The following is a 24,010-nucleotide window of genomic DNA, read 5'->3' as shown; positions in this document are numbered from 1 at the left end:
TAATGATGGAGTGACGAAACTGGGGCTTTAATGATGTCCTATTTATACTGTGCATTGGTAGAATATGTTTAGTGATGGAGAGACGAAACTGGGGCTTTAATGATGTCCTGTTTATATTGTGCAATAGTAGAATATGTTTAGTGATGGAGAGACGAAACTGGGGCTTTAATGATGTCCTATTTATATTTTACAATAGTAGAATATGTTTAATGATGGGGAGACGAAACTGGGGCTTTACTTATGTCCTATTTATATTTTGCACTAGTAGAATATGTTTAGTGATGGAGATACGAAAGTGGGGCTTTAATGATGTCTTTATATTGTGCAACGGCAGAATATGTTTAATGATGGAGATACGAAACTGGGGCTTTAATAACGAAACTACTGGAAGTCACAAGAAACATGTTGTAACTAGTATTCAGAATAATAATCTTTGGCATTCCCAGTAGGTAGTCTTCCTGGTGCTTTTGGAATGTTTGACAAAATCTTATTACTTACGTTTTTGTATAGCTTTTATACTTTTTAGTGAAACGGTTATGCATGTGGCGACAGGGTTGGGTTTTTTTTTAAATGTATAAATTAATGATTCCAAGGGGGAAAAACATATCTAGTTGGAAAAAGAATCACAACACAAATGAACAAAATAATCCACAAAAATGAGTAGTATTCGTTACAACTAGTGCTCTATTTTTAGAAACAACAACGTGGTATTGAAAGTAATAACACTTAAAACAAGCATCGCAAATTTATAATGCTGTCTAAACTCCGTATATAAATGGGGCGGGATTTAGCTCAGTCTGTTGAGTGTTCGCTTGAGGTGCTTGCTTCGCAGGATCGAACCACCTGCACGGAACCATTCAATTGATTGAGGTTTTTCTCGTTCCAACCAGTGCACCACAACTGACCATGTGCTTTTCTGTCTGTGGGAAAGTGCATATAAAAGATCCTTTGCTGCATACAAAAAATGTAGCGGGTTTCCTCTGATGAATACGAATCAGAAATACCAAATGTTTGACATCCAATAGCCGATGATTAATTAATCAATGTTCTCTAGTGGTGTCGTTAAACAAAACAAACTTTTCTGTATGTAAGTCTATAGTGTTTTCCATAGCGTGTTTTAGTATAGTCTAGCGCCATCTTGCTTTAATCTAAGCCCTTCTGGCCTGAGATTAAACAAGCCTTTTCAGTAACTAAGTCTAAAATTGCCTTTATAAAACTCTGAAAATGTATTATTAATAAATAAAATATCCCTGTTATATATTTTGCCATTCATTTATTAAAGCAAGTACATTAATGACATTTATTTTTATTTCAATAAAAAAAAAATTGTATTTAATGAGAAAAATGTTTTATGAAAATTGTGAAAAAGCCCCCAAAGTGTCTAAGGAAAACACTAGTCTAAGACATTTCGGTTTCATTATGTTTAATACGGACTCATGTGGATGTTTACAGCTGTAGTGTGGTTTTACTCCGGGTAGCAACGGAAAATATCAAGGATAATTCACATCATGTGATTTCTTGACTTATTTCTTGTATATACATGTATCATAACTGTATGCAATCGAGATGGTTGAATATTTACTCATGGGTTGAGTTAATTGTCGACAAGACATGAAGAAGATGATATTTACATCAGCTGAGCCATATTACTGATACTGTCGAGTAAATCAGTGTGCAAACATTCACACAGTATCGGTTTCGTGGTGATTTTAAAGTTTACTATTTCAAATGATTGAACGTAACGAAGAGTACAATTTTAAAGACCGTGCATGGGGTGCAGTTGTATGTTGGAGAATGTATGAAAGTGTATTATTTATAACGGAACCTTCTTCAATGTAGTTTAAAACCTCATGAAACCGGAGTACGTGTACCATATTGACGGTGCTAACAAACACTGGTAAAACAATGTGCTGCATGTTTTTCTTTATATGAAAATCTCTCAATCTCTCTCTCTCTCTCTCTCTCTCTCTCTCTCTCTCTCTCTCTCTCTCTCTCTCTCTCTCGGGGCGGGACGTAGCCCAGTGGTAAAGTGCTCGCTTTGGGCCCATTGGGCTATTTCTCATTCCAACCAGTGCTCCACAACTGGTGTAACAAAGGCCGTGGTATTCTCCCTCTCTCTCTCTCTCTCTCTCTCTCTCTCTCTCTCTCTCTCTCTCTGTGTCTCTGTGTCTGTGTGTGTCTCTCTCTGTGTCTCTCTGTGTGTATCTCTCTCTGTGTTTCTCTGTCTCTCTCTGTGTGTGTCTCTCTCTGTGTTTCTGTGTCTCTCTCTGTGTGTGTCTGTGTGTGTCTCTCTCTCTGTGTTTCTCTGTGTCTCTGTCTCTCTCTGTGTGTCTCTCTGTGTCTGTGTGTGTCTCTCTCTCTGTGTTTCTCTGTGTCTGTGTCTCTCTCAGTGTCTCTGTCTCTCTGTGTGTGTCTCTCTGTGTTTCTCTGTATCTGTGTCTCTCTCAGTGTCTCTGTCTCACTCTGTGTGTTTCCCTGTGTGTCTCTCACTGTGTCTCTCTGTGTCGGCCTCTCTCTATGTTTCTCTGTCTTTGTGGGTGTGTCTGTGTCTGTGTGTGTGTCTCTCTATTTCTCTGTGTCTGTGTCTCTCTCAGTGTCTGTCTCTCTCTCTCTGTGTCTGTGTGTGTCTCTCTCTCTCTGTTTCTGTGTCTCTCTCAGTGTCTCTGTCTCTCTCTGTGTGTCTCTCTGTGTCTGTGTGTGTCTCTCTCTGTGTTTCTCTGTGTCTGCGTCTCTCTCAGTGTCTCTGTCTCTCTGTACGTGTGTCTCTGTGTCTGTGTCTCTCGCTGTGTATCTCTGTTTCTGTGTCCGTCTGTCTCTCTGTCTTTTCTCTCTCTCTCTCTCTCTCTCTCTCTCTCTCTCTCTCTCTCTCTCTCTCTCTCTCTCAATATACTGGTCTTTATAAAAGGTTCAGCTGTATAATGTTACATACACGCTTCATATGAGTGATCTGATAACACTACGTAGACTTCCTTTCCGTCTATTACAATGAATCATCGGATTCCTGCCCAAACCTACATTCCACATAGATTAATTTATTGTGGTTGAAAACATTGAAGTTGAAGTCCACGCATTGATAACAAATAAAAAATAAATTCCTTTTGATGAATACATTTTAGTCGTCGCGATTTTCATTTTTACTATTCTCCATATTTTTACGTTGTAGACTATTTTAAACTATTTTTAAGTAAGCCGTGCCGCTAGCTAGAGATATACTGAACAAAAAAAGAAACTTCCGATTTGTACATATAGTATTTGTTGTGTTAATGAATTCATTGTGTAATGAAATTATATAGATAGTATTAGCCTTGAGCTGTATTATCAGGATTCATGAATTTTATCGATTATTCTTGCACTGTTAATCGTTGACAACGTGAAATTCAATTTGCACGTGCATGCATGGTTTGACATGTCCCGTGTAGTATTCGGTCAATTTGTTTTACTTGTCTTACTGACATTGTTGTCAAGTGAACGAAAACGCTTAAAAATTTGTAAAAAAAATTAACGTTTTACATTGTAGCATTTTTAGTATGCCAAGAATACCCAATAATTTACGCGAACGGGCGATTGGCAAGCTTGATGCTGGCATGTCGACAGAAGACGTTGCAAGGCATGTTGGGAGTTCTAGTCGAGCGATACGAAATCTTCGCGTAAGATTTCGAACGACAGGAAGCACCAACGACTTGCCACGTCGTGGACGTCTGCGTGTTACAACGCGTGGTCAAGACCGCTATATCACGAACACGCATTTGCGCAATCGATTCCAAACTGCCACTGCTGCTGCTGCTAACACACCTGGGCTTCATAATAACCGAATCAGTGGGAAAACTGTTCGTAATCGTCTGCGGGAGAACGGTTTACATGCACGACGTCCTTACGTCGGATGCGTTTTAACGCAACGTCATCGTCTAAATCGTCTTAATTGGGCACGCGTACACACTCGTTGGATACGGCGACGCTGGAATACAGTTCTTTTTTCGGATGAATCCAGATTTTCTTTACAACGTGGTGATTTAAATGCTCAACGTTACCGCGATGACATTCTCGCTCATCACGTCATTCCTCTGTTCCATAACAACGCCAACATCTCGATTTTTCAGCATGATAATGCCACCTCTCATACAGCTAGAGACACTGTAAATTTTCTTAGGACAAATAACATTGATTTCATTGATGACTGACCCGCTAAAAGTCCTGATCTCAACCCCATCGAGCATGTCTGGGATAGTCTGGACAGACGATTGAGGCGTCGCCCCAACCCACCCGCTAACGTCAACGAACTTCGTCAAACGCTCATTCAGGAATGGAACAATATTCCACAGGCAGAAATCAACACTTTAGTCAATTCTATGCGCCTGCGATGCACTGCAGTGGTCAATTCAAGAGGTGGTCATACTCGTTATTAAGTGGGTGGGGTTTTTTTTAACCCCTACTACACTTGGTCAAAATTTCTCCCAGTTTCTGTTAACCTATGGCCATGATTTGTGGACCAAACGATGCATCATGGAACACTCTTTAAACGCATATATAACAATTATTCCCCCGGTTTGTTTTCATCAAGTTATGTTCAAGCAAAGTTAGCGGAAGTTTCTTATTTTGTTCAGTATATATTGCCATCTCCCCTTTCAACTAAATTGACCTGTTATCACTTGTGTTTAGCAACGATTACCAAATATGGAATACGCCGAGAGTATAAAACGACACAGATTTTGAGTAAGTGTCACTTAATATCGACAGTTATCTTTTATCAGATTTTTATTCAGAGGTAAGATGAGCTTATACATTTTTGTTTGGTTATTTTATATACATTTTCGTATTTAAATATGGTGACAATATCATCTGTATACACGTTTTTTAATTCTTTGTTAAAAGCTCTAATACGTTTGAACATATATTGAGTGGCCCCCAAAAACCTATACCTATCTTTACTGATTAGTAACATGTACAATATTTATCCTAGGTTAATAATAATTTGTACTTGATAGCTTATGGATATCATTTGTGGTAATAATAAATAAATAAATATACATATCGAAATGCCTTATAAGTAGTGATAGAATCAAAAGTGCCTGTCAACAGATGGATTCCGGAGTCACATGCACTTGGGTGGTGCATGTCTGAAAACAACGTGTCTCCTGAGACGGCATCTGTTAGTCAAATACCATAATGTTAAATGCAGGTAGCTTGTCATCAGCAGTAAATATTGTTAACTACGTAACCTGTTTCGGTGGGTGATACGTTTAGTATTTTAACAAAACATTTATGCTGTTTAACAAAACATGCACTTATAATAATTTATATAAAAAAATATTTTAAATAATTTAAGTCCTCGAGAACTAATGTTAACAGAGAACATTTTAGGAAAAGGAATGTAACAATTATGATGTCTTGCAATCGTTTAATAAGTCGAGCAAATGAAAGGTTATGATGGCAACAAATTTGTTTTGGTTTGGTCTGAGTTTTAATAAATATATAAACAGATATCCAGAAAGATATTTATGTTAAAACATATAAGGATAATATATTTTTGACAAGTATCTGTAAAGAGAGTTTAACCAGCACACGGTGTGACAATCATGTAACTTCAATAACCAGATACCAGTACAGCTGTGAACAGACAGAAATAGTTCTTAAACTTAAGTTTTCTTTCAGATGACAGTCTTTGAAAATCATAAAAAAGGTATTAAGAAATGTGCCGTGTTTATGAATGGGTAAAGTTCAATCTTGCTTTGTTTGCTGGTTTTATTTTATTTTTACGAACATTTCCGTGAATATGACAGACATTTCTTTACTTTCCCGATGCAAAAGTCAAATTCGTCAAAAATATTCAAACGTACGTACTTCTGCGCACAAACGACGCAACTACTCATATATATATATATATATATATATATACTGAACCGCAAAAGAAACGTCAGTTGGATTTTAAGTATCAGTATGTTTTTCAAATGTACGAATACATGAATGGAAACATCGGAGAAAGTTAATTTTTTGCACACTTCTGCAACAGAGTTGGGGAATGTTTCCTCATAGTTCGTAGAAGGGCATTTAAAATCGCAGGCGTCAGTTGGGCGTTGCAAGTCAATACCTCGTGTGGCCTCCACGAGCCACAGACACGCATCTCCTGTACATGGAGTGAATAAGGCGGTTGATAAAGGCCATTGGAATCGCAGCCCATATCCTGAGGAAAGCTACACCAAGATCTGCTGGAGTTATCGGCCTTGGTCGCACTTCACCGAGTCTTCTTTGGACTTCGTCCCACAAGTGCTCTAATGGATTCAAATCCGGACTGAGAGCAGGCCATGGCACGGTTCTGGTGTTGTGCTGCTGTAGAAAGTCCTTGGTGACTCTGGCAGTGTGGGCGCGGACATTGTCCTCCTGTAACATGTGATTCTGGCGACGGCCAAAATAGGGCACAATGCGAGTTCGAAGTTCTTAGTCGATATATCGCAGAGCCGTGACGCCATTACCTCGACCTGGGCCAATATTCTGAAAGACCACAGGTCCAGCTTTATGGTTGATCCCGATAGCTCCCCAAACCATGATGCTTTTCCTACCCCACGGAGTCTGTCTCCATCACACATGCATCTGCGTACCGTTCACCTCTTCTTCGCCAGACCCGTACTCTGCCATCCACCGTTGAAATACAGAATCGACTTTCATCTGAGAAGAGGACTCTTCTCCATTGCTGATAGCGCCAATGTTGACGAGCTGTGGCCCATTGCAGTCGTTCCTGTCGATGACGGTTTGTAAGAATAGGGCCCCGAGCCGGACATCGACAAGGGATATTGTTGGAGGCCAAGCGGCGACGGACCGTGTCGGCACTGATGGGTCGTTGCTGTGTTCCAGTGGTATGGCGAGCCGTCTCAGTGGTCGTGGTGAAGCGGTCTTGCAGATGTTGGCGCACAATAAAGCGATCTTGACGTGGTGTAGTGACCCGGGGACGACCACTGCGCGGGCGGTAGTTGGTGGTGTTATACCGATGTTGCAGACGGTAGATAGTCCTGACGTTGACGTTATATGCATTTGCAACGATCTGCGCACTCTGTCCGGCTCTTATTCTTCCAATAGCTTGTTCTCGCTGGTTTGTTGATAATCGTGGCACGGCCTTTATATCCAAATGCCAGGTTAGCAATCGAAGTTTGCAGTTATACCCATACCTACCACGAGGTGCACGAGCATTTTAAGATTTCCAAGAAATGACTGCATCTTCGACCCACGTTAGTTTTTGAGTGTGCGTTTCGGCGAACCGTCTAAGCTTCACTTGAATCGATATGTCACAATGTGTCGCAAAGACATGCAGTGGAATGAGGGGAGATGCGTTTCTTAAATAAACTTAATAAAAGAGTAATTATTTCTTAATTTTTATTAGCATTGGAGAAAATGACGTTTCTTTTGCGGTTCAGATATACACACACACACACACATATATATATATATATATATATATATATATATATATATATATATATAGCCACACGCACACCCACACACACACACACACACACACACACACACACACACACTTCGGTATATCATCAGTGACAATGAAAATATAGTAGTATAGTTTTTCTTCAGGTATCTACAGACAGTCTGAAGTGTCAAAATGCGTAATATCATTGTTTTGACTCTGTTCTTTGCCGGTAACAGCGTTCACACAAACTTCTCACTTCAAAATTTTGGAAGCTTACTTTCTTTTAATTCAACATTCATCATACAGTTAATCCGTTCTTCTTTCATATAGCACTATCTAATGATATCCAGCTGGTTATGTTCATTGTTACTGCAATATTAGTTCTTTAAACGTTCAGTTTGAACTGAGGTAACAGGTGTGTAAGGCATCTTGGCCTTTTAAAACTTATAATCACGAAAACAAATTTAATGTTTGAACATTTAAAAATGAATCACCTATATTGTGTGCGTTGTTTTTAACATGAAATACCCACCATTCCTTTAAAGTTGGATCGGTTTGTTTCTCAGTGTAGATGACATAAAAATAATGTGCTAGACATCATGAAGCAGTGAGGCAGTCTCTTGAATTTCAATTATTAAGTACAACGAACATGATTAGGATAGCTGGGATGGGAAGAAACACTGGTTCCGAGGAGGTGGTTCATGAACTACGACCCAAGCATCTCAGGTGTGCACTACAGACTCATATTATTAAGTTGTCAAGTAGACCAGCGTGTGCGTGCAGAATTCCAAGAGTAAAAATAATCTGACCCCGAAAGCTCTGATTGGTCAATATGCCACAGAGTACTGCGCATCAAATTATGTTCCAGTCACACGGTCTGTGGCTGAAATACAAATATTTAAATGAAGTTTTATTTGATTTTTTTTTTTAAAGATAAAAACGAAAAATAATAGACGTAATAAAATACCTAGGCTTATTCCTACATACCTATTAGTATTTCTTTTCCTTCTTATTATTTCGTCTACATTTCTTCTTTCTATAGTGTTCTAAGTATAAAATTACATCATTGCCATTTTCGGGACCTCACGTAAGTTTTGTTGGCTAACAGTTATGTTCTAATCGAGACAATTTTACCGACTTCGCTGATTTCAGTAACGAGTTCATTTGTGTAGGCTACAGAAGCCACTATTTATGTCCCTTTTCTCTTTTTGTCATAACTATATGAACAGTATAAATGAGTTATTCTTATCAGACGATGTGATCTATTACCTTAAAAAAGTGCACTGTTTCTAATTAATAATAAATTAAATAGGCAAAGAAGTTTTGATTGGATTAACACGTCTTCGAAGATGTCTATTAAACCTGTATTTTCCGATTTGTATAGCAAAGATAAGTACCAGTCATATATTAAAATCTTGCATGGACGCTACCGTTCTCGTAACATTTTTTGTTGTTGTAATATTAACGGATCTTTCTATCATCTACATACGGTAAATAGTGGCAATCAATATACAAAATTATACAAAATACGTGCGCTGTTTGTTAAGTGTAACGTGCGTTATTTTTCACACTCGCCAGATTGAAATAACGTGCGCTGTATGAGCGCGATCGCACCCGCGCACCTTTCAAGGCAAGGCCTGCTGTATGATGTAACTGGCTATAAACAGATATTGTAGCGATCACAATTATGAAGAACACGAATATTTTATTTTTATTTTTCATATTATTATTATTATTTAAATTCCCATCACCAGCCCACCCCCGAATGTTACTGTTGAAACTCATTGGAAATTCACAAACTTTCAAAGACCTCATTGGATTTATTCATTTTTCACAGACTTTCAAGGCCTTGAAAATGGAAGGTCATTTTCCCCAAACTTTCAAAAGCTTTCAAAGAGCGTACGAACCCTGCGGTAAGTACAAACATATTATCTACTATATACATTTTAGTAATTTGTTAACTTCATTTCTAAACGAAATTAGTCATCTTTATGTCTGACATTACAAGGTGTTCCCTGTTTGTTTTCCTAATTTATCATGATTACCGTTACGTACAAGATTATTATTGAATGTCTTTCTACCATTTATATAATAATCAGTAGTTGATAACAATAAAGGGAAAGTCCTGAGTTTGTTATTGACTAATATAGACTTTTTATGGAATGAAGTAATGTTTAACGAGACCCCAGCACGAAAAATACATCAGCTATTGGGTGTCAAACTATGGTAATGCAAACAAATAAAGTGATGATCAACATCAATATAAAAATTCAAGACTTAAATAAAAACAGTGTAAAGAACTGTGCAAAAATACAAATATCACAGATAGATACTGACTTTTACTCAAAATTTCAATTGTATCTCGAAGAAAACAAGGGGATTTGTGCTGTATTGGCCACTCAAAGAGAATGTTACACCCCTGCACCACGGGACGTTTTATGGCTGCAAACACACACACACATACACACACACACATATATATATATATATATATATATATATATATATATATATATATATATATATATATATATATATATATATATATATATATATATATAACTGTATGCATAAAATATCAGAGACGGTGTATTAAATGTGTTTGTGGTCGTATTGGTATTCGTTCCTGGTTAAACAATCTAATTAAAGTTAGCTCCACTATTACATGTGGATCTACCAGCAGCCCGTTGGAGCTCATGTCCAGTTGATCTTTCATTCGACCAATCAAAACCTTACTTGCAAAATCATGCCAGTGATTTGAAAATAATTTGAAAACGTTCGAGATTATGCCGAGGGTATACGAAACGATTCGGATGAATTACTAAGTATGCCGGAAACTAATTTCAATATAAAATTTTGTATAAAATTCGTTTCAAGACGAAAAAAACCCCGTGATGATATAGCCATAAATTCTGTTTATACTAGTATACAATCCAGAGTTTATTACTGCACTTTTTCCCCTGTTTATTCAATGTTGAAATAGACCAACACGTTCGCCTATTGCATAAATAGTCTCGCCCGATATTTTTAGAATTTGTATGCTCCCGAATAACGCTATCAAAGGCGAAGTGTAATTGGTCGATATTTAAATTGTTATTTACAGATGAAATGTCACCTGGACATGGGGTTCCATGCAATGCTGTTAGATCTACTGGTGAGACCAGTAGAGCTAATTTTAATCAGATTGCTGGTTAAACTTAATTTTATTTCCCAATATATATATATATATATATATTTTTTTTTGTACGTACGACATTATTTGGAAACCAAATCCAGTTTGGACTACTGGCAACTATTAAAACGACCAGAGGATTTTGATAAAGGAAACTGGACACCAAAAAGCATGTAAAGATCGCATTACTAGAATTCCCTGTGTAAAAGGAACGTAGGAACTGAACCTTCATTTCTTAGGAACCATAGTCCTACTCGGATTTTCTTACCTTATGCATAAATTATGACGCCAGATACATGATAAAAGGAAAAAATAGTGTTTTCGTTTTAAAAAGTCACTTTATATATATATATATATATATATATATATATATATATATATATATATATATGTGTGTGTGTGTGTGTGTGTGTGTGTGTGTGTGTGTGTGTGTGTGTGTGTGTGTGTGTGTGTTGTATTTAAAATGTAAATTGTATGGGATGTAGAGTCACGGTAATGTGAATTAAATCTTAGTTTTCATGGTGATGTTAATAATTAGTTTGGTAGCAGAGCAGTTGCCGTCCGTTGTTCAAATTTCCGATACCTATTGTTAGTATGCTATGAACACAAGTATTGCAATGAACAAGAGTTTTGTGTTTAAACAAATATAGCAGTCCTAATTGCCATTTAGCTAATTTGCATATCATTATGACATCACAACAAATTTATTTTTGTTCTAATTAGCTCCACAATAACAATAATAATAATGGATGCTAAAATTTAGAGGCTGGTCAGACGTTTCATTCAACATCAAAATTGTGTTTCTCGCTTCTATGATAAAAACGTTATAAGAGTTATAGAAATTTTAACAGTGGAAGATAACTGCTCCACAATCAAAATGGTCATTAACGTCAACATGCAAACTAAGGTTTAATTAATATTACCAATATAAATTGTTTCATAGCACAGATATATGTACTACTAAATGACACTACACTGAGCTGGAAACATGCACCAGAAATGAACAAATAAAAATAAAAAGCTACTTTTTCGAAAGGACATTTTTTCATGTTTGCAAATTAGCTCCACAATAAAAATAATGGATATTAATATTTAGAGGATGGTCAGACCTTTCATCCAACACCAAAATTATGTTTCTAGCTGCTATAATAAAAAGGTTATAGGACGTATAGAAAGTTAAACAGGGGAAGATAACTGCTCCACAACCAAAATAGTCATTAACGTTACCATGAAAACTACGGCGTAATCAACATTACCAAGACCCTACATACCATATAATATACATTTTGCATAACAATAATGGATATTAATATTAAGAGAATGGTCAAACCTTTCATCCAACACCAGAAGTTTGTTTCTATCTTCTATAATAAAAAGGTTATAGGAATTTAGTTATTAGTTTTGATTTTTGTTGGTAACCATGGAAACGCTTCTGTAAAAAATATAATTGCACCAATTTCAGAACCTACATCCACCCTGGTGATTACCCCATAGATTCCCCTGACAGCTGATACCATTGGCATTTTTCTACCCGACCACTTGTACTAACTCCTAAACCTAGGCCTCTTTTCAGATTTGGCTGGTAAACTAATATGAATCCTGACACGAGTTTCGTAAGTCAATACGATTCACACGCGAGTGTAATAATTTATTTATTATCCACATTATCCAATTATCGGATTTTTATGATCCGAAATAATATCATTGTGGTCAGCGTTTACGCAGATCTAAGACTGGGAAAGCCGCATTAAGTTATGACGTCACTTCACAAAATTACTTCATTTGTTGTGCACATAAAATCATTATGACACACATGGGTTATACTGGTTATATTTCCCGGAATATCTTGAACTATGTGGATAATAAAACCTTTTATATATACTTGTTTGTTTCTGTGGCTGTCACAGTATTTCAGTACTTAAAATATTGTGTTTGTGTAAATATATTAATTTTATATTGTAGTACTCTTGGCACCCACACTAGAAGCTTCAAAAACCACTCCGACTGTAAGTAAATTAACAACTCTTTAACAACACTTTAACAACACTTTAATCAATATTTTAATAAAATGGTGTTATATATATATATATATATATATATATATATATATATATATATATATATATATATATATATATATATATATATATATATATATATATATGTGTGTGTGTGTGTGTGTGTGTGTGTGTGTGTGTGTGTGTGTGTGTGTGTGTGTGTGTGTGTGTGTGTACACACCAGGGATGGGATAATCGAAATCAGCAATCGTAATCGATTGTAATCGGAAACGTAATCAATTACAATGTCTGAGAATGCCATGTAATCGCAATCGCAATCGATTACATTGATTACTTTCATCATTACTCATAATTTACCAAACCCCTTAGGTATGTTTATTAATTCATTCATTTCAACTTATTTTCGTGCTTATATCTAATTAAGGTTCAAGCACGCTGTCTTGGGAACACACCTCAGCTATCTGGGCTGTCTGTCCAGGATAGTGAGTTAGTTGTTAGTGGTTAGTGAGAGAGAAGAGGGTGTAGTGGTTTTACACATACCCATTGAGTCGTTAAAACTTACCATGGGTGGGAGCAAGTACCGGGCTGCGAACCCTGTACCTACCAGCCTTATGTCCGATGGCTTAACCACGACACCACCGAGGCAGGTAGGTATGTTTACGCTAACGTTTGCGAACTATTTTGACTGGTTTCCGAAGTGGTCATTCTTTTTAACATGAAGCGCATAAATCAGTCAGCCGGACGTTTCTCTGCTAGGTATGGCTGACCTCAGCACAGTGTTTTCAATAGGAAATTTATAAAATCGTACATCACATTGTGTTGGCCCCATTCTCCTTTAATGTGCTGTTGGCCAATCGCGTTAGCATTTATATCCCAGCTATGTCAAGGAAAACGGTATCTCATAAGGTGACGTACGCTTTTGTTATTAAACTCCGTTATCTCTCACAGGTATGTAACACACACACACGCACACACGCGTCGAAATTGGGGTGAGATATTGACCTCTAGAACTCTTAAGATAATACACTGACCCCTTCTCCTGCTGGAAGGCGAATCAACATGTAAATATATACTCAACAACGAAAGTTGAGCAAATATCTTTTATGATGTCTAAATTTGCCATGGTTGAATAACCTTAAAAGAAAACCAGGTCCTCCTGTTGTGTTAAGGCAAAGGTTGATGAGTTTATGTTGTTTGTAAATGGTAAACATTTCAGATGTGAATACTAATTAATAAAAATAGGTTAATTTATAAATGTTATGCCATTTCTTTTAACATAGCTAAACTTTCGTTGTTGAGTATATTACTGGTCCTTCCAGTTGCTGGCATTTCCCGATGCCTATGGTAATCATGATTAAATTTTAAAGCAATTAGGCCTATTAGTGTTTGTATTTAAACGAATATAATATGGACTTTATTTTGATGAACCGGTCAGAGCACAAACAATTTCTATAAAGACTATAAATATTATTTTAATAATGATTTCAACAGTAATTTAGAAGAATAGTTACTTCTGAAAGCTATATCGTAATGTGAAATAATAATATTCTGTTTTTTTTTTTTTTTTTTTACATCAATTCAACCAGGCGGTGTAAATATGTTAATTTAGCAACCATAACAAAATTATAATAAACGGTATAGCGCGTAATATTTGTAAATCATTTATCAAAAGTCTTATTAAGGAAACTGAACTAAGTTTTTAAATATTTATTTTATTCATAAAAAAGTAATAGGACTATCGGTACTAAATATTTAGTCACTCATAAAAAAGTAATAGGACATTTCTGGACATGTTGCATGATTTTGTAGTGCGTCAGTGACTCTTCAAAGATTTGGTTGATTGCAATTTACTCTACGAACTACGGAGAGGTGTTCAGTCCCAGCTTTCTTTAAGTTATTTACCATTCACCCGATACTGTGCAAGTGACCGCTACTATTTTTTTTACAAGCGTTATAGATTTCACTTCAGACACGATGGCAGGGCGAATTCAGGTTGATTAAATCGAAGGTTTTTTTTTTTATCACTTCGCCCTGTCATTATGTCATGTAGGGAAATCCATATCGTCTTGTAAACAAAATAAAAATGGTCACTTGCTTAATACAGAGCAAACAAATATGTTTTAAAAAAACCTACAAGAGAAAATATGTAAAAAAGACCCCCCCCCCCCAACCTAAACAAAACCCCCCAAAAACAACACAACAACAACAAAACCCCAAAATCCCCCCAACAAACCCTACTGGAACTATTTTTCACTAGAAAACAGTGCACAATAATGCAAATGTGATTGCTGTAAACCATATTGCAATGTTCTTGTATTGTATTTCAGAGTGGAGGTAACAATAAGGGCAGCACTGTAAGTACAGCTATGAATAATACCATATAATGCGAATACTAATAAACTGTCATAATAGTAAACAAAAAAAAAAAAAAAAAAAAAAAAAAAAAAAAAAAAATAATATAGCCACAAGGTGAAATGATGAGTTCCAACTTAAACTTTGCCATCTTCTATATAAGAAATGTGTGTAGTTGTTTTTACTTCTTCAGACCTTGAATATTTGAAATCCAGCATACACATTAACCTAGGAATGTTATGTTTCATTGTTGCTATATATACGCCATCTTGAATGTCAAGGAAGAAAATTAAGAAACAAATTGTATCTCCGAAACGTGCATTTTTTAAGCGAGAATATCAAATACTTTATAACAGACATATATGCAGGCATCTATTTTCATTAATCGACAGTTTCATCGTTATTATGGATGTAAAGTTTATTATTAATACAGAAATAAGTTAACATCCTTGAAACAGTATCATGCATTCTGTAATTCAGCGTAACACTGATTCCTTATAAATATGATATAAAACACCACTAGCAGAAGTTCAGTTGTGTAATAACATTTTTGCCTTTTTCAAATTCATATATATAAAGTAAAAATACACCCATTTTATTTCTATGCTATCCAATTGTTTCTTTTCCAAAAACCATTTGTGAACAGCATTGAAACCAAATAAAATTGATAACCTTTGCAAAGGCATTAGAAGAAAACTTGCATTGTGAACTTGATACTGTATAACCAGAAGTGTTTTGTTTATACATATTACGTTTCAGTGCCAATAATTTGTACATATTTAATTATTTTTAAATACTAATACGATTGTTTAATTTCAGCCCCATGGTAAAAAGGTATGTACGTCTGATGTGGAGCACCTCAAGTGGAGCGCATTATTGGTTGATCCGGTTTGAAATTGAGTTTATAAAAATTGATGTGATGGTATCACTGCGTAACTTTAAGTTGCAGTGTGACAGGTACACCATGTACATTTATCAAACAAACGGATTTAAAAATGGTGTTTGATATATTCTAAGTCTCGTAAAAACTGTCCCGACTTTGGTGAGAACTAAAGCTCGATAGTCCGTACAGCACATGGGACTCCTACGTAATAAGACAAGTGCAAACTTATAAATATTTTTAAAATGCAACATTAGCATTTGGTAAGACAAATTTGGGCTTAAAGGTACTGAGTCAGGTTAGTAAGCAATGCATAGTATTATCTGCTTTTGCGTGTGTGTTTACTTACTGTTAAATTATACATTAGTTAACATGACAGTTTGATTAAACTGCTAGTGTTGGCAAATCCAATGTTTGTGGCCATACTATGTGGAACAGAAAAGGTACGTACCTCGAATATTAAAGTCGGGATTATAAAGAGCATATTATCTGATAGTTAAATACTGATATATATGAATTAACATGGTCCTAAAGTTTGTGTTTATTGTTTATGAATATTCAGTTCAAAAAGCCATTTGTGGATTGTTTTTATTTGCATTTCTCCTTTTCTAATGTTTTAACTTTCTCATATATAAATAAGACTGCCAAATCAGGTACATTGATTTTTCAAATTATATAATGCATGCTGAACACAATTAACAATGAAGAGACTACCTAATATTTGTTTTATCAAATTTGTAAAAAAACACCTAAAAACACTATATATATATATATATATATATATATATATATATATATATATATCTTTGCAAAATCAAAAAATTGTAAAGCAAATTGCTACTAGGGTATGTGAATAGGTATTACTATCAGCTAAATTCGAGTAACAAATATATTTAAATTAGCAATGTAATTATTAACACGGAAAGCTAAAGTAAAAGATTTTTCATGTTCATCTTTTCAGAATGATGCTGCTACGTCTGTTGCTTCGTTCTTTATGATCGAGATGAGTTGTCTGCCCTTACTGAATGCCTGATTACAGTGAGGTTTAGATTGAGGTGACCACGGACGCCATAAAGTTGATGTCACTTGAACTGTGCTATATACTATTTGTAGTGTTGCTGTGATACACTATAATGTGCTTCTAAACTTTACCAATCAGTATGTCACAAATCAAAAGTCAGTAGTATACATAATTGAATGCAATAATTTATGTAAAAACGTAAAACGTTATCAGTGCTGTTCTGCTGCATTAAAAATATGAACATAAACAATGTGTTATAGTTTTAAATCTGAAATCGTCAATGAAACAGACAGATGTTTGTAAATAAAAACTTCATTTATATAAACTGGTTTTCTGACAAAATATTTGTGAACAAACATTAGTTTATAGGCAGACTCGTCTCTTAACTAGATGACTACTCTTCGATTACCCCCCCAAAAAAAAAAAAAAAAAAAAAAAAAAAAATAATAAAATAAAATAAAATAAAAAATAAAAAAAAAAGAAGAAAAAAAGAAGAAAAAGAAAAGAAAAGAAATTCCAAACACAACAAAGAAGAAATAAATTTGATTTAATGAATAACGAAATGAAACTGAATAGTTCCTTTTTCTGATTTTTAATCAGTATAATTGCATAAATGACCATCAATAATGCTAGAGTCAGATGACAAACACCAATATCAAACCAAAACCATCATAAAACAAAAACGTTGAATCACACAACAAAGCTATTTTCTAATCACCTGGACTTGTAACAAATAGTTTAACCCCAAGTCTCACTTTTCTATCGTATACCATATAAACCATGTATATTTTTGAAAATCAGATGGGAGAAAAACCGTTGGCTGTTAGTGCCTGTGCTTGTAAAGGTTATCTGTTATGTAAAATATTTAAAGTTCCTTGCTTGAAATGGTATTATATGTACATTCGTGTATTAATTTAAACGCCCCTTTGTTTACGGAAGCCGCAAAACGATCCTTTTGTGTCAATACTGGCTCAAGCAATGAAGTGGCAGTCCTCTTAGAGACGAAGTTGGAACCGTAAATCATGGTCAGGACCAGCTCTCCTCTGTAGACAAAGGATCTTACAGTGAGTGATTGCTGCATACCGTCACAACTATTAGAACTTCTTTTGGAATCAGTCTTATGCAGAGATATGGTACTGAATACGCTAATGGCAGATTTAGTATATTACTGGTGATAAGATTAACGCAAATTGCTGATAGATAGATAACAATTTAACGTGTCCATATACCACTAGGGTTTCGAACACGCCCATCCAGAGTCCGACCTCCGATAAGATCGGTGGCCTGACTCGGGATGAGGGGAGGATAGAGTTGAAAATGGGCAGAATTTTGAAAATAGCTATTAGTAAAAAAGTTAATAGAATTAAAAAAATAATAATAAATAAAAAGTTACAAGCCAAAAATAAAAAGAATTGACTGCTCGGCCGAATATTTATATAATTTGGAGCATTTTAGATGGACAGTCCAAAAATAAATAAGAGAAAGAAGAGAGGATCGGACTATTTAATAATATTTAAAAAAAAAGAGAATAATTTCGACATATAATTTTGAACGGAGGTCTAAAAGTTTAAAGTCCGATCTAAATGGTCCGGTCCGGGGGGGGGGGGGGGGGGGGGGGGGGGGCGTGTGAGTTTAAGGTGGGCGGAATTTGGAATACGAATTTAGTAGTTAGGTCAAAGACCTAAAGCCAAAATGAGCTCATTCATACAACTCATGTCTGGACAAAAATTTAAGTCCAAAGAACAAAATTAGACTGCTCGACCGAAAGGGTTTTAAGGTGATTTGAGCAATTTAGACGGGCTGCCAAAATAAAGTGCGTCGGACTGTTTACCAAAAAAACAAAAAAAAACACAATTAAAGTCCAACTAAGCCCTAGGAACGGTTGGCGACTACGGGGACGAGATGAAGTGCTTGGCGTTGAACTGTGGCACCAGTTTCCTCCAACGGTGGGCTAGCAAGGTCTTAGCTAGCTCGACGTAATGGGCACCGGCGATGATCTTCAGTACTCTGTGGATGGTGTAGTTGTCCATGTCTTCGAAGAGTATTCCCTGTCTGTAGAGATCATCTCGGCGCGACGTCACCACAAGTCCAAACTTCCCGTCTCGTAGTTCCATGGCGTGGATGGCACACTCAACTCCGTCAGGAAACTTCTTAAAGTTGCCCTCAAGAATGCCTCCCGGCAGTGAGCTGGTGTCCGAGGTGTCCCCGACCAAGTATCGAGCGTACTGGCCTTTGATCTTGGAGATGGCTAGGCTCCAGGCGGCGTCCCTGCCCCGGGCGGTCGCGGAAGGCCGGGCCTTGGCTGGCTGGTCACTACTCGGTGGGGTGACGGCCTTCCGCTTCGCAGCAGCGCCATCCATAGGGGTCTTGGCGGAGCCCCCCGGGGGTGGGGGACTCGACGCCGACCGCCTCGAAGGGGTTGGAACGGGAGACGCACGCCGTGGAGTTTCGCAGATCGCTGTGTCCAACAGCGGCGTCGACTGGTCCGCTGGCTCAGTCTGTTCAGAGGTATCTGCGTCGGCTGGCACTGGTTGATCGGGTTCTGGGGGTGGGGGCGGCGACGCAGACAGGACCGCCGCTGGCGGTTGAGCCGCCAGTTTAGGTCCCCCCTGAGCCGTCCCTGGTGCAGGTTTCCTCTTCCTCCTTCCTCTTCCCTTCCTGTTCGTCGTGTTCGTTACCGCGTCGCCATACACCAAAGTCACGGTTGCCCGTGAGCCAATGTAAGCGACGCGGTACTCTAACAAAGAGCCGTAGCTTGCAATAAGTCCCCCCAGGTGGGGGGGGGGGCAACTCGAAAGAGCAGAGCGACACGTCTTTCCTCATCGAAGGCATAGCTCGGAGTGCAAATTGCTGATGAAAATACCTTAGCTTAAAAGGAGAAGTCCCTTTAATTGCTTTAATGTTACGAGGGAGAGCTGATGCTGGCATATGCTGCTACTATCAACTGGCAATAAGGGATCGTTTGGCTGGACTTGCCCAGAATAGCAAATTGTGAACACAATAATATCAGATGTACAAGTCATGAAACACTAAGTGGTGTATAACCTACACCTCCTTAAACTACATTTGGGTTGGAGTCGGAACTTCAAGTGGATACTAATTAGTCCTCATCTGGTGATCATCTTCGTGGACTTTTAAGTAACACACCACGATTACAAATTACAAAAAACAAAAACAATGGAAGGATTATAAATGAGTAGTTAATAATTTGTAAGAACGTTTTAAAGGCAAATGCATAATACAGCCATGTCGTTGCTTTTGTGTTTATGTCGGAGGGGTCCTTCTCTTTATGTTGTAAATCATTTAGTACATTTAATGTGGAGTGCTTAAAAAATGTAAAAACAAATATATTTTGGAAAGACTATCATTGCATTCCGTGACTTTTGGTCATTAATTAAAGTTTCGTCTTTTGAAGACTTTATCAGAACCAATTTATTTTATAATATCAATATAAAAATTAACAGCAAATCTTTTTTTTAAAAAGAAGTGGCTTGGGAAAGGTGTTTCTCAAATCTGTGATCTTGTTGATGAATACAGCAACCTTTTAACATTAAGCGCATTTAATAATTTATACGAATTAAGTGCATCTTTTTTTTAGAGTATAAGGCTTACTTTAGGAAAACGAAACTGAATAAAATAGAGACAAATATTCCTTTAGATGATTCACCCGTTCAACAAAAACTTTGTTCTATCAGAAATGGCTCGAAACTGTATTATCGTGCACTTATAACTTCTGAAAAGCTAAATTCTGCAATATCAAAATGGCAAAATTATTTTATTTCAGACCTTGATTGGCACACTATCTAGTTAAAACCATTTGTTACCACGCAATAAATAAAACTTGTAAAATTGTTCAGAACTTTTGGAATGATTATTTAAATTGGTTATCAAACTCATGTAAGCATATATATAATTTAAAGCTTTCTCTTGAGCTAGTGATATTTAAATGTAAAGATAATATTACACAGATAATATTTTTGACCTGTTACTATTATTAGCTAAATACTTTATATATAAATGTAAAGTGCAAAGAGTTCAATTAAATATTATTCATTCCCAAAACGAAGCTAAACAAAGATATAAAGCAGGAAAATGTATTTATTTTAGTAAGAACAATCTTAACAAATTCTTCACCAAGTGGTCAGTGTATTATTCCCTCTTTGAACAGACCTAATTTTGTAACTTTCTTATGCATCTTCTTGTTCCCAGCGGTTCACGTATTAATAATGTATACATATATATATATATATCATGTGCGTATTTTAAATATTTATGTACGTCGTTCATATAATTTAAAAAAAGGATGAAATGTATGGGGTTTTTTTATGTGAGAGAGAGATAAATGGAGAGAGAGAGATTTTTGTGAAAGAAGAGCCGGGATATCATCATGTGGGTTGAGTAGTAGGATATTACGCTGACTTATAAGTGAAAGTCAACATTAATGTATTACCAAAACTGGGACATAGCTACATATGCACACCAAGCACATTTACATAACCAGATACACATACAGACATACAGGCAGCATAAACACACACAAACATACATGCATTCAACCCACCCACCTACATGCCTACATCCATACATACACGCCTACATCAATATATATATATATATATATATATATATATATATATATATATATATATATATATCACCTGGTCACCTGTCTTAAGCGGCCACTTTTTCCCCTGCTAAACGATTTATAATGTAAATGCACCTGTAATAAGCGGTCACCTGTCTAACGCTAATACCTGTATTAAGCGGCCACATTAAATGTTTACTACTATACAAAAGGGATATTTTAACAACAGCGATAAGGTGCAGCAAATAACTGATCTTCACACCTTCAGGAATACTAGTACCCGTTCAGTTCTGACATCTCTACTGTGTATCAATTAAGAAAGTATGACTCAGCAATGCATCTAATTGCCTCTGGGCAGGCTACGCTTGGCATTTGTAGATTCACTTACTATGACAATACATCGCATGAAATAGGAATTAAATAATTAAATAGAAAAAGAAAACAAACTTGTTGAGAACGATTAATTTAATACATTCCATTTGCATTGTTTCTATACCGGCCTCGGTGGCGTCGTGGCAGGTCATCGGTCTACAGGCTGGTAGGTACTGTGTTCGGATCCCAGTCGAGGCATGGGATTTTTAATCCAGATACCGACTCCAAACCCTGAGTGAGTGCTCCGCAAGGCTCAATGGGTAGGTGTAAACCACTTGCACCGATAACTGGTTCAACAAAGGCCATGGTTTGTGCTATCCTGCCTGTGGGAAGCGCAAATAAAAGATCCCTTGCTGCCTATCGGAAGAGTAGCCCATGTCGTGGCGACAGCGGGTTTCCTCTCAAAACCTGTGTGGTCTTGAACCATATGTCTGACGCCATATAACCGTAAATAAAATGTGTTGAGTGCGTCGTTAAATAAAACACTTTTTTTTTTTTTTTTTGCATTATTTCTGAAGAGAGACATGTCAAAAGTTGATTTATAGTCAACTGTGAAGCACGCATCCGTTGATTAGCAGTACAGACGGTAAAACAAGAAACAACAAATGTTTTAAAGACTATATAATGTGTGGCAACCTGTACTCAGCGGCCACCTGTCTTAAGCGGCCACTTTTATCAACTCCCTTGTGTGACCGCTTAAGACAGGTTTGACTAACTATATATGTATATATATATATATATATATATATATATATATATATATATATATATATATATATTATATAGTGAAGTTTTAATTTTTAAAACATAATTAAACAGTGTCACTCTAAACACATTTTACTTTAATTTATAGGATTTGGTTACTGTACATGTGAGTTAATTTGAATAATCTATGGACAGTACGTTGATTAAAATTTTACTCTGATAGTAATAAAATGTCAGACTGTAATTTTTATTTGTATATGGCTTGATAACTGAGATTTTTCATGCGTTTTTAGGTAATTTTTAGGTCATTTGCCCCCCCCCCCCCCCCCCCTCCCCGGACATTTGCCCCTTTTAATGCGAAACAACAATAATATCACTGAGTCGCAGTGTTCTCTCTACTGCAGAATAATCCTTGCGCAAAGAGTCAATAAGTGTCCACAGTGTGGGATGAGCATGGCACACAAGAGTACTAAACCCCCGATTCCATGCTTTACACATGTTATTTGTTCGGGAGCCACCGTTCACAGTCACATCATGTGCATCCTTTGATGCTTATTAATCAAGCCTAATCCTACTCTGTATATACACATAATGCCACATTTAGTCTTCCCGGCTTTTGGTCAAAGCCATGGTTTTGGAGGCCATCACTATCAAGTAGATTAAATGATTTTCACTTAACAATATCAGTTAGAACAGTTAATTAACATCAATGGTAATAAAGAAAACATATTTTATGTTGTTATAAACAAACCTCACTGGCAATGATATATGTCTGTGTGGTTTTGGAGGCCATCACTATTAAGTAGATTAAATGATTTTCACTTGACAATATAGGTTAGAACAGTTAACATCAATGGTAATAAAGTGTTACCGGAGTCACTGGCGCAGTCAGAGGCTGAATCCGGGGTGGGCGTGCCTGAACCCTTGTGGATAGGGGCACGTAAAAAGAGTTTCCCAGTCCCAATAAAGTGTTGTCATCCGTATAGGTGGCGCACCCCCTCGGGTGTAGAGCTCACGAATGCTTGGGGAGAACAGCGAGGACTCCTCTGGGACCAATCAACGTGGATCAACAAACCAATATCACCACCTATACTGATACGTTTCCCCACCTTTCCGGACGGCGATTTGCGGGCTTATCATCATTCATTGTTCATCAATACCATTCATTTCATACAATAATACCCACCCTGCTATATGGATAACCTGGGGGTGGGGGGGGGAGGGGGTGGGGGGGTGGGGGACGCCGTGGTAGGGAGTTTTTTGGGAGCGATAGGGCGTTGGCGGTTTGGGCCGGTAGGTTTGCCTGTTAGGAGGCCTCCCCCCCCCCTGGAACGCCCCCACCCATGGAAATCCGGACTTGCTGGAATGGGTCTCCCGGATGTCAGATCGCTAAAAAGAATGGACGCAATGCTCCCCCCTCTACGAATCCTTGATCCTCCAGGGCTTAATAAGTTTAATTAATGTTAAGATTTAATTTAATTATATTAGTATAGA

The 24,010-nt window shown here is 36.8% G+C and overlaps 1 long non-coding RNA gene across 1 annotated transcript; it reads left to right on the top strand.

Annotated features, from left to right (window-relative positions):
* The first annotated feature begins 4,719 nt into the window (after nucleotides 1-4,719).
* On the top strand, nucleotides 4,720-17,101 carry LOC121384705. Its single transcript, XR_005959426.1, has 5 exons — nucleotides 4,720-4,762; nucleotides 12,546-12,589; nucleotides 14,929-14,955; nucleotides 15,773-15,787; nucleotides 16,795-17,101. It is a non-coding gene; the product is annotated as an uncharacterized LOC121384705 (long non-coding RNA).
* Nucleotides 17,102-24,010: the final 6,909 nt, after the last annotated feature.

Source organism: Gigantopelta aegis, chromosome 10 (assembly GCF_016097555.1).
Source record: "Gigantopelta aegis isolate Gae_Host chromosome 10, Gae_host_genome, whole genome shotgun sequence".
NCBI lineage: Eukaryota > Metazoa > Mollusca > Gastropoda > Neomphalida > Peltospiridae > Gigantopelta > Gigantopelta aegis.
Note: the sequence above shows the minus strand (reverse complement) of the source record. Positions and strands in the feature narration are given on the sequence as shown.